This window comes from Apostichopus japonicus, chromosome 11 (genome assembly GCF_037975245.1).
Source record: "Apostichopus japonicus isolate 1M-3 chromosome 11, ASM3797524v1, whole genome shotgun sequence".
In the NCBI taxonomy this organism is placed as follows: domain Eukaryota; kingdom Metazoa; phylum Echinodermata; class Holothuroidea; order Aspidochirotida; family Stichopodidae; genus Apostichopus; species Apostichopus japonicus.
This window is the reverse complement of record NC_092571.1, coordinates 21,948,200-21,961,543: the sequence shown is the minus strand read 5'-3', so window position 1 is coordinate 21,961,543 and position 13,344 is coordinate 21,948,200.

Sequence of the window (13,344 nt, the reverse complement as noted above, 5' to 3'; positions counted from 1 at the left end):
CACCACACTACTCTTTTTCCAAATGTGTGGGGGGACATTTGATATTGTTTCCCCCATCCATCGAAATGTGGGGGGGGGACGTGTCCCCCCGTCCCACCCCCCCTGGATTGACGCCCATGTATAATACATTACATCCTTGATTGAGTCATTTAGATAATTGACAAAATCTGTAACTATAGACATCGGATTGGAAATCAAATTTGCTCTATATAGGCCTACTTTTTCGACATTATATAAGTTTAGCACGTTTTAAATGATTATTGTGCCATGGCTTATTCGTTTGGATTTTACGTCATGAAACAAACATGCTGCTTTCGTCACGCCCGAGGAGCTGGAGAACAGCATAGCAGCCTGTATTGTCACGTGACATTATGATATACAAAAAAAAAACTTGCTAAGAAAAGCGGTGACTACATAGCACCTGTGCACGGAAACTAAACAACCAAACCAACCAAACTGTTTGTTAAGCTGTTGCACGCTTTTTGGAAGACTTCCTTCACACTGTAAATTTACACGTGAAAAACAAATAAATAAATCAAATCAAACTACTGCGTCAGAAGAAAGACAAGCGTACAGCATGTACACTAAACACCAATAAATTTAGAGATTCATTTTCTCTTTATTGTATATATATATATATATATATATATATATATATATATATATATATATATATATATATATATATATATATATATTGATTTTTTTTTTTTTTTTTTTTGTTATCAAATTTCATCACTAAGCCCAATTTAAGCGGGGAACAAAATTTCGCTTTGTTTCGGTTTCAGGCGCGTAGCCAGGAATTTGTCAAGGGAGGGGCGAAACTGTAGGCAAACTATCAGAGCCGTAGATACAGCATTGAAAACTATCTAAGCTTAGCGCCACCATTTTTGGAGCGAAGCGTACAAGAAAATTTTGGCTGAAAATGCCTCCCAGATCGCTGTAAATGGCACTTCCCAGGCCTTGTAAATTGCATCTTCAGCATTTTCTCTTTTGAAATTACTAACAATATCGTAAAAACATAAAAAAGAAATTAATAGGGAACCCATATCGATGTGGATCATATATATGAGTGTACGAACAGATACTTACTGTACACTCATACACAATAGATGTACAGACATGATAATAATGATGAGTGGCAACTATACGGTCACAGATCAAAGAAACGACCTCGAAGTGTCACTTACCTCATGCAGCATGTGTTGGATGAAGGTTTCGCCACCGCCAAATATGATTTGGATAAATAATGTCACGCATTATTTCTATTCATAGTCACACAAAATAAACTATGCCACCAAATATTGGTGGGATATTATATACTATATCCCCTACCTAAAATATTGGGGGAGACTTGTCCCCGTCCCTCCCCCCTCCCCCCTCCCTCATGATTGCCGCCCATGTGCGAAACTAACTGTTTCACTGTCGGTTATCGGTATATACATGTTTATGTCTTTGTATTCCTTCTTGAAACTGTATGGCTGAGTCATTTCTGTTGGTGGAATTGAACCACCTGCAAAATAAATTCTGCATCACCTGAACAGATTTGTGAAATTGCCAAAACAGTTAGCAAAAGAGAAATCAAAAGCAATAGAACCATGTAAACTGAAGCCGTTTAAATCATTCCCAAGTGTTAACCATTTTGTGAACACAAGTAACTTCAAATGCCAGTGTCCACACTGTAAGAATTTCACTTACAGTAACCACATACCGTACAACTTTCCCTAACACAGAGAACTAGGCTAGTGCAATTATACTACACATGCTATGAAAGTGACCCTTACAGAATTGAACACTCTTGAATTCCTGATATATAGGCCACAACTCTGGTTTTCAGCAGAAAGTTGATATTGGAGTTCACACTTCCAGCTGTAAAGCTGGGTGCTTATCACTCTTGTGTACACAAATTGCATGGCCAGGCAAGACCACTCTTTAATTACGCTGGGATAACTTCAGAGTTGGCTTCTTTGCAGAGTGATTAAATATTATGTTACTGTCATTCCAAAGAAAGATTCATACCTTCTTAGACAGATAAGACTCATAGCCAGGAAATCAGAGACAGTGGATTTGTTGACTCAAATGATTATCATTGGATGCAAGGCTGCATAATTTGTGTCAATTTCTGTAAGGGGCATTTCATGTCATGTCTGCCTAATTTTCTGCAACCCCAGTTTCTTGTGCCCTATTGCATTCCCAGTGTACCATTGCAAGTAACAAACATGTTAGCTAGCAGTGCTTCCTTTTTAAAACATTTTTGTAACAATTAATGATAAACATTATTTAGCCTAGGAAGCTGGCTTATGTAGTATGATTATATTTTGAAGTTGATCAACCAGACAACCACTTACCTAACATCATAATATGCTATTCAATTAGTATTAGGTAAAAACATCGTAAAATTAGAAAAACATTGAAACTCTTGGCAACAAATAGGTTGCTATATGATGTTGCTCATCGCTCAGGGAGTGACATTTAACGAGAAAATCAAAAGTTGTTCTACCATGTGCTATGACAGTGAACTTGCGAATTTGCTCTTCGGTTTGAGATGAAATTAACATGTAGCATTTCAAGGCGTTTTCATCTCCCGTAGGATCTGACTTGCAGCTGGTTGTTGCTGTGAACGTCATGTCAGTTCATAAGGGGGTAATTAACACTGCAAATACTTTGTGCTCAATCTCTCATTGAATTATTTACCTTATCAGCCAAGAAACAACATTTATTGTTTTTTCTAAGTCTGCTTAAGTTTACTTTCTTAAGGCCACATAGCTAATGATGGTAAAATTCAAGATATTTACACAAGAAGCAGTTCCTGCTGAATATGCCATTCTAAAACCATTGCAATGGAGTTTTGCATATTGTAATGTAGTATGTAGTCATATCCCCATCATATTACTTTAAACATTTGCTTCCATGCCTCTTTGTCTTAAGAGTAACTGCTTACTTCCTGTTCATGACTTATTCACCCTACACCCACATCATATTCGTAGAAGCCCCCTTTGTCTTAATTCCATGAAATACTCATGCTTAAACACAGATGATAACCTGTTGCATCTCATGTGTATTACAAATAAGGTTAGTCATAGTCATCTCCATGTGCCTTAGTAATTATAAGTAAGACCAAGAGTTTATGTCACAGAGAGGTTATCGCCCCCTCACAGGAAGTTGAAATGACTTAAATACTGTTGTTTTTTAATATGTAAAAGACTAAGATTCCAGACTTCAGAGACTGTACTTCAGATACACTCCAGCAATAAAGCTCATATTCTATTACAATTATATCTATGTCTGGAGTTTCTCTTTATCTGTTGTTCATTATACTTATTTAATAACGGAGCCCAAACTAATTGAGCCGGAGCACACCCCAACGTAACAATATATACATTCACAAAGCGAAAGAACATATTAAAATTGGGGCCAACATAGTACAGTAGGTCTTTTAAAGGAATCTCTAACAAGATGAACAATCAAATATTTACTCTTTACTTCTTTAGCTTCCAAGGGCAAACTTGTTAATTGAGACAAATGTTATCAATCTGAGCAGTAGTAGCATGGTGGGCTCATAATTGACGCACCTAAAAGGCATTGAAGAGTCCCCCCAGACCGAGTGCAGCCATCTGAAAAAGTTAACTTTATGTTGCTTGCAAGTGACCTTTTGTTTGTGTAGCTACAAAATGCAGACAAAAATGAAACGTGATACCTTGTTATTTATTTTTTAGCCGGACCTAAGATGTCCATCGCTGTATCGTTTATACACTGTGCTGTGGGTATTGACCGCAGCTGTACATACTGACTGTACATTTGTGTCCAATTACCGATGGTAGCAAGCTGTGTGTGTATTTTCTAGGATCAGTAGTGGTGTCTAACACTTCTGTTACACCTCATTCGAAACTAGGTCAGATTACCGGCATTAGACGTTTCTTTTTGCATGAGTCTTCACACCCTTTAATGATTTGATTAATAATGTCTATCAACGAAAAGTACAAATCACTCAACTGTATGAGATTTTTATATGTGTAGTTCCTCAAAGTTGAAATGATCTCAAAGTATTTATTTTTTGTGACTACGCATCGTACACTGAAGCAGAATTAGGCCACAAAATGTATTCCGTGTCAAGTTCTTTCATACCCCCGCCTACACTGACGCATTCATCAATAAGCTAACTGTAATGTTGGCCTAAGTATACATTTATTGACTTTTGATGCTGTTTGCTTTGCTCTGAGCCGCTAAGCTCTGACAGGTCAGTCTCAGAGAGTAGTGGTATCATATTAAGGTAATTTTGGTTATTTTTAGGGAGTAACATTTTCAAATACCAAGAAACTTGCAAAACTGGGGGAAGGCTTTTAAAAAACACAATTTGATCAGCACATATCTGTAATGGATTCAAATTCATGGAATATATAACTCTGCTTCGCTGCAAAAAGTTTAGGTTCCCTTCTGTAACGCACTAGTAATCTATTTGGAGAGTGCGTCAATTGCGGGGGTGTGTCAATTATGAAACCTTCACTATATATCCTAGCAAAGTAATGAGTGCAAAGAAGACTGATTATAACTAGACGAAAACAAAGTATGTTAAAAGACTCTTTGGTTACTTAGTGGTTGGAAATAAATAAACAAAGTCATTCATCTTAATAATTCTTACCTACCACAGCAACTGCTGGGAAAGTTGGTTGAACCTCTGGAAGTATCAAGATCATGAGCCTACCAGCCTTATGCAATACAAAGTTTGATGATTCCAAATACTCCATAAATCGCCATATGGTACTATAAGTTTAAAGATAAGTCACCAAGAAAAAGTCTTTAGTTTTACCACGACATGGAACTAAACGCTACATTGTTATAGCTGCAGTACACCAGTGTACAGAATGGAATTTCGTGGAACCAGTCCATGTATTATCCGATTAACGAAAACAATTGGCGAATTTTAGCCAAATTTCTCTTCAAAGGCCAAGTCATTCTGTTGTGATAAACTAATGAGTTGCTTCTGACAATTCCTCCTGGAGCTTCGGTGACTTAATTTTTCCATCCCCCCCCCACCCCCCGATGTGCGTCACGAAATATGAAAATGAAAGAACTTTTCGACGAACATCCCGCTGCATTAATAACTCCGGTGAATGAATCTGGTGATAAATCTGAATCCTGGGATGAATTCTGGGATTAATCTGAATCCTGGGATGAATCCTGTGATGAATCCTGTGATGAATCCTGGGATAAATCTGAATCCTGGAACGAATCCTATGATGTATCCTGGGATGAATCCTGTGATGAATCTGAATCCTGGGATGAATCCTGTGATGAATCTATTATCTAAATCCTCTGATGAATCCTGGGATGAGTCCTGTGATAAATCTTAATCCTAGGATGAATCCTGTGATGAATCTCAATCCTGGGATGAATCCTGTGATGAATCCTGGGATGAATCCTGTGATGAATCCTGGGATAGCTTCAGGTTGGTAACTTTGCGATCCGCGTTATGGTGGCATACTCTTATTAGAGTCTATATCAATCCGCCCGATTGTTCGCCTTCAGGAAAAGTGCCAAAAAGCAACGGGGGAACATCTTTTGTGACCTGTTATCAATCATAATCTAGTTTTTATGGCTTGCATGTTGAAAAGCATCAATGGAAGTACATGTGGTGAGAAAAGTGGGTCAATTGAGGAAAGTTTAGACCCCTTTAGGCCTCCCAGGAGCAGCGTAGGAAATTTGTTTACCAATGAGTGAAGAGGTTTGTTTACAAGTGACGAAAAGTTCAGGCTCGGAAAGCCAAAAATCTACATGGTCATGATACGGAAAATTGATAGTGCCATGAAAGGCCAACTTGTCAGCTATGCGGTGATGGGTAGAGTTTAGCTAGTGAAAACTTCTATCTAGACTTAGAGACCACATGACTGGGCGTATACTACCATAGGAACATAGACTTGTCAAATCGTTTCCTATTGAACGCCTAAAGGGCTATAATTTTTTTGATAATTCACTATGTCGTCGAATATAATTTGACTGAAACTGAGATATTAGGCCGATTAAGCTGCCCGTGTAGGCACTTGCTGTAAAAGATCGGCAAAAGACGTCATCACCCGGGGTTCGAACCACGGATGCAAAAGAGAGTCTCGATCATCAGCTCGTAGAGTGCGCCAAGCCATCGCGCCACTGTATGGACTGAGATATTAGGTGGATTAACTAATACTTACAGCTGCCAGTGTAGGCACTTGCTGTAAAAGATCGGCAAAAGACGTCATCACCCGGGGTTCGAACCACGGATGCAAAAGAGAGTCTCGATCATCAGCTCGTAGAGTGCGCCAAGCCATCGCGCCACTGTATGGACTGAGATATTAGGTGGATTAACTAATACTTACAGCTGCCAGTGTAGGCACTTGCTGTAAAAGATCGGCAAAAGACGTCATCACCCGGGGTTCGAACCACGGATGCAAAAGAGAGTCTCGATCATCAGCTCGTACAGTGCGCCAAGCCATCGCGCCACTGTATGGACTGAGATATTAGGTGGATTAACTAATACTTGCAGCTCCCCGTGTAGGCACTTGCTGTAAAAGATCGGCAAAAGACGTCATCACCCGGGGTTCGAACCACGGATGCAAAAGAGAGTCTCGATCATCAGCTCGTACAGTGCGCCAAGCCATCGCGCCACTGTATGGACTGAGATATTAGGTGGATTAACTAATACTTACAGCTGCCAGTGTAGGCACTTGCTGTAAAAGATCGGCAAAAGACGTCATCACCCGGGGTTCGAACCACGGATGCAAAAGAGAGTCTCGATCATCAGCTCGTAGAGTGCGCCAAGCCATCGCGCCACTGTATGGACTGAGATATTAGGTGGATTAACTAATACTTACAGCTGCCAGTGTAAGCACTTGCTGTAAAAGATCGGCAAAAGACGTCATCACCCGGGGTTCGAACCACGGATGCAAAAGAGAGTCTCGATCATCAGCTCGTACAGTGCGCCAAGCCATCGCGCCACTGTATGGACTGAGATATTAAGTGGATTAACTAATACTTACAGCTCCCCGTGTAGGCACTTGCTGTAAAAGATCGGCAAAAGACGTCATCACCCGGGGTTCGAACCACGGATGCAAAAGAGAGTCTCGATCATCAGCTCGTAGAGTGCGCCAAGCCATCGCGCCACTGTATGGACTGAGATATTAGGTGGATTAACTAATACTTACAGCTCCCCGTGTAGGCACTTGCTGTAAAAGATCGGCAAAAGACGTCATCACCCGGGGTTCGAACCACGGATGCAAAAGAGAGTCTCGATCATCAGCTCGTACAGTGCGCCAAGCCATCGCGCCACTGTATGGACTGAGATATTAGGTGGATTAACTAATACTTACAGCTGCCAGTGTAGGCACTTGCTGTAAAAGATCGGCAAAAGACGTCATCACCCGGGGTTCGAACCACGGATGCAAAAGAGAGTCTCGATCATCAGCTCGTACAGTGCGCCAAGCCATCGCGCCACTGTATGGACTGAGATATTAGGTGGATTAACTAATACTTACAGCTCCCCGTGTAGGCACTTGCTGTAAAAGATCGGCAAAAGACGTCATCACCCGGGGTTCGAACCACGGATGCAAAAGAGAGTCTCGATCATCAGCTCGTACAGTGCGCCAAGCCATCGCGCCACTGTATGGACTGAGATATTAGGTGGATTAACTAATACTTACAGCTGCCAGTGTAGGCACTTGCTGTAAAAGATCGGCAAAAGACGTCATCACCCGGGGTTCGAACCACGGATGCAAAAGAGAGTCTCGATCATCAGCTCGTAGAGTGCGCCAAGCCATCGCGCCACTGTATGGACTGAGATATTAGGTGGATTAACTAATACTTACAGCTCCCCGTGTAGGCACTTGCTGTAAAAGATCGGCAAAAGACGTCATCACCCGGGGTTCGAACCACGGATGCAAAAGAGAGTCTCGATCATCAGCTCGTACAGTGCGCCAAGCCATCGCGCCACTGTATGGACTGAGATATTAGGTGGATTAACTAATACTTGCAGCTCCCCGTGTAGGCACTTGCTGTAAAAGATCGGCAAAAGACGTCATCACCCGGGGTTCGAACCACGGATGCAAAAGAGAGTCTCGATCATCAGCTCGTAGAGTGCGCCAAGCCATCGCGCCACTGTATGGACTGAGATATTAGGTGGATTAACTAATACTTACAGCTGCCAGTGTAGGCACTTGCTGTAAAAGATCGGCAAAAGACGTCATCACCCGGGGTTCGAACCACGGATGCAAAAGAGAGTCTCGATCATCAGCTCGTAGAGTGCGCCAAGCCATCGCGCCACTGTATGGACTGAAATATTAGGTGGATTAACTAATACTTACAGCTGCCAGTGTAGGCACTTGCTGTAAAAGATCGGCAAAAGACGTCATCACCCGGGGTTCGAACCACGGATGCAAAAGAGAGTCTCGATCATCAGCTCGTACAGTGCGCCAAGCCATCGCGCCACTGTATGGACTGAGATATTAAGTGGATTAACTAATACTTACAGCTCCCCGTGTAGGCACTTGCTGTAAAAGATCGGCAAAAGACGTCATCACCCGGGGTTCGAACCACGGATGCAAAAGAGAGTCTCGATCATCAGCTCGTAGAGTGCGCCAAGCCATCGCGCCACTGTATGGACTGAGATATTAGGTGGATTAACTAATACTTACAGCTCCCCGTGTAGGCACTTGCTGTAAAAGATCGGCAAAAGACGTCATCACCCGGGGTTCGAACCACGGATGCAAAAGAGAGTCTCGATCATCAGCTCGTAGAGTGCGCCAAGCCATCGCGCCACTGTATGGACTGAGATATTAGGTGGATTAACTAATACTTACAGCTGCCAGTGTAGGCACTTGCTGTAAAAGATCGGCAAAAGACGTCATCACCCGGGGTTCGAACCACGGATGCAAAAGAGAGTCTCGATCATCAGCTCGTACAGTGCGCCAAGCCATCGCGCCACTGTATGGACTGAGATATTAGGTGGATTAACTAATACTTACAGCTCCCCGTGTAGGCACTTGCTGTAAAAGATCGGCAAAAGACGTCATCACCCGGGGTTCGAACCACGGATGCAAAAGAGAGTCTCGATCATCAGCTCGCACAGTGCGCCAAGCCATCGCGCCACTGTATGGACTGAGATATTAGGTGGATTAACTAATACTTACAGCTGCCAGTGTAGGCACTTGCTGTAAAAGATCGGCAAAAGACGTCATCACCCGGGGTTCGAACCACGGATGCAAAAGAGAGTCTCGATCATCAGCTCGTAGAGTGCGCCAAGCCATCGCGCCACTGTATGGACTGAGATATTAGGTGGATTAACTAATACTTACAGCTCCCCGTGTAGGCACTTGCTGTAAAAGATCGGCAAAAGACGTCATCACCCGGGGTTCGAACCACGGATGCAAAAGAGAGTCTCGATCATCAGCTCGTAGAGTGCGCCAAGCCATCGCGCCACTGTATGGACTGAGATATTAGGTGGATTAACTAATACTTACAGCTGCCAGTGTAGGCACTTGCTGTAAAAGATCGGCAAAAGACGTCATCACCCGGGGTTCGAACCACGGATGCAAAAGAGAGTCTCGATCATCAGCTCGTAGAGTGCGCCAAGCCATCGCGCCACTGTATGGACTGAGATATTAGGTGGATTAACTAATACTTACAGCTCCCCGTGTAGGCACTTGCTGTAAAAGATCGGCAAAAGACGTCATCACCCGGGGTTCGAACCACGGATGCAAAAGAGAGTCTCGATCATCAGCTCGTACAGTGCGCCAAGCCATCGCGCCACTGTATGGACTGAGATATTAGGTGGATTAACTAATACTTACAGCTGCCAGTGTAGGCACTTGCTGTAAAAGATCGGCAAAAGACGTCATCACCCGGGGTTCGAACCACGGATGCAAAAGAGAGTCTCGATCATCAGCTCGTACAGTGCGCCAAGCCATCGCGCCACTGTATGGACTGAGATATTAGGTGGATTAACTAATACTTACAGCTCCCCGTGTAGGCACTTGCTGTAAAAGATCGGCAAAAGACGTCATCACCCGGGGTTCGAACCACGGATGCAAAAGAGAGTCTCGATCATCAGCTCGTACAGTGCGCCAAGCCATCGCGCCACTGTATGGACTGAGATATTAGGTGGATTAACTAATACTTACAGCTCCCCGTGTAGGCACTTGCTGTAAAAGATCGGCAAAAGACGTCATCACCCGGGGTTCGAACCACGGATGCAAAAGAGAGTCTCGATCATCAGCTCGTACAGTGCGCCAAGCCATCGCGCCACTGTATGGACTGAGATATTAGGTGGATTAACTAATACTTACAGCTGCCAGTGTAGGCACTTGCTGTAAAAGATCGGCAAAAGACGTCATCACCCGGGGTTCGAACCACGGATGCAAAAGAGAGTCTCGATCATCAGCTCGTACAGTGCGCCAAGGCATCGCGCCACTGTATGGACTGAGATATTAGGTGGATTAACTAATACTTACAGCTGCCAGTGTAGGCACTTGCTGTAAAAGATCGGCAAAAGACGTCATCACCCGGGGTTCGAACCACGGATGCAAAAGAGAGTCTCGATCATCAGCTCGTAGAGTGCGCCAAGCCATCGCGCCACTGTATGGACTGAGATATTAGGTGGATTAACTAATACTTACAGCTCCCGTGTAGGCACTTGCTGTAAAAGATCGGCAAAAGACGTCATCACCCGGGGTTCGAACCACGGATGCAAAAGAGAGTCTCGATCATCAGCTCGTAGAGTGCGCCAAGCCATCGCGCCACTGTATGGACTGAGATATTAGGTGGATTAACTAATACTTACAGCTGCCCGTGTAGGCACTTGCTGTAAAAGATCGGCAAAAGACGTCATCACCCGGGGTTCGAACCACGGATGCAAAAGAGAGTCTCGATCATCAGCTCGTACAGTGCGCCAAGCCATCGCGCCACTGTATGGACTGAGATATTAGGTGGATTAACTAATACTTACAGCTCCCCGTGTAGGCACTTGCTGTAAAAGATAGGCAAAAGACGTCATCACCCGGGGTTCGAACCACGGATGCAAAAGAGAGTCTCGATCATCAGCTCGTACAGTGCGCCAAGCCATCGCGCCACTGTATGGACTGAGATATTAGGTGGATTAACTAATACTTACAGCTGCCAGTGTAGGCACTTGCTGTAAAAGATCGGCAAAAGACGTCATCACCCGGGGTTCGAACCACGGATGCAAAAGAGAGTCTCGATCATCAGCTCGTACAGTGCGCCAAGCCATCGCGCCACTGTATGGACTGAGATATTAGGTGGATTAACTAATACTTACAGCTCCCCGTGTAGGCACTTGCTGTAAAAGATCGGCAAAAGACGTCATCACCCGGGGTTCGAACCACGGATGCAAAAGAGAGTCTCGATCATCAGCTCGTACAGTGCGCCAAGCCATCGCGCCACTGTATGGACTGAGATATTAGGTGGATTAACTAATACTTACAGCTGCCAGTGTAGGCACTTGCTGTAAAAGATCGGCAAAAGACGTCATCACCCGGGGTTCGAACCACGGATGCAAAAGAGAGTCTCGATCATCAGCTCGTACAGTGCGCCAAGCCATCGCGCCACTGTATGGACTGAGATATTAGGTGGATTAACTAATACTTACAGCTCCCCGTGTAGGCACTTGCTGTAAAAGATCGGCAAAAGACGTCATCACCCGGGGTTCGAACCACGGATGCAAAAGAGAGTCTCGATCATCAGCTCGTACAGTGCGCCAAGCCATCGCGCCACTGTATGGACTGAGATATTAGGTGGATTAACTAATACTTACAGCTCCCGTGTAGGCACTTGCTGTAAAAGATCGGCAAAAGACGTCATCACCCGGGGTTCGAACCACGGATGCAAAAGAGAGTCTCGATCATCAGCTCGTACAGTGCGCCAAGCCATCGCGCCACTGTATGGACTGAGATATTAGGTGGATTAACTAATACTTACAGCTCCCGTGTAGGCACTTGCTGTAAAAGATCGGCAAAAGACGTCATCACCCGGGGTTCGAACCACGGATGCAAAAGAGAGTCTCGATCATCAGCTCGTACAGTGCGCCAAGCCATCGCGCCACTGTATGGACTGAGATATTAGGTGGATTAACTAATACTTACAGCTGCCAGTGTAGGCACTTGCTGTAAAAGATCGGCAAAAGACGTCATCACCCGGGGTTCGAACCACGGATGCAAAAGAGAGTCTCGATCATCAGCTCGTAGAGTGCGCCAAGCCATCGCGCCACTGTATGGACTGAGATATTAGGTGGATTAACTAATACTTACAGCTCCCGTGTAGGCACTTGCTGTAAAAGATCGGCAAAAGACGTCATCACCCGGGGTTCGAACCACGGATGCAAAAGAGAGTCTCGATCATCAGCTCGTAGAGTGCGCCAAGCCATCGCGCCACTGTATGGACTGAGATATTAGGTGGATTAACTAATACTTACAGCTGCCCGTGTAGGCACTTGCTGTAAAAGATCGGCAAAAGACGTCATCACCCGGGGTTCGAACCACGGATGCAAAAGAGAGTCTCGATCATCAGCTCGTACAGTGCGCCAAGCCATCGCGCCACTGTATGGACTGAGATATTAGGTGGATTAACTAATACTTACAGCTCCCCGTGTAAGCACTTGCTGTAAAAGATAGGCAAAAGACGTCATCACCCGGGGTTCGAACCACGGATGCAAAAGAGAGTCTCGATCATCAGCTCGTACAGTGCGCCAAGCCATCGCGCCACTGTATGGACTGAGATATTAGGTGGATTAACTAATACTTACAGCTGCCAGTGTAGGCACTTGCTGTAAAAGATCGGCAAAAGACGTCATCACCCGGGGTTCGAACCACGGATGCAAAAGAGAGTCTCGATCATCAGCTCGTACAGTGCGCCAAGCCATCGCGCCACTGTATGGACTGAGATATTATGTGGATTAACTAATACTTACAGCTCCCCGTGTAGGCACTTGCTGTAAAAGATCGGCAAAAGACGTCATCACCCGGGGTTCGAACCACGGATGCAAAAGAGAGTCTCGATCATCAGCTCGTACAGTGCGCCAAGCCATCGCGCCACTGTATGGACTGAGATATTAGGTGGATTAACTAATACTTACAGCTGCCAGTGTAGGCACTTGCTGTAAAAGATCGGCAAAAGACGTCATCACCCGGGGTTCGAACCACGGATGCAAAAGAGAGTCTCGATCATCAGCTCGTACAGTGCGCCAAGCCATCGCGCCACTGTATGGACTGAGATATTAGGTGGATTAACTAATACTTACAGCTCCCCGTGTAGGCACTTGCTGTAAAAGATCGGCAAAAGACGTCATCACCCGGGGTTCGAACCACG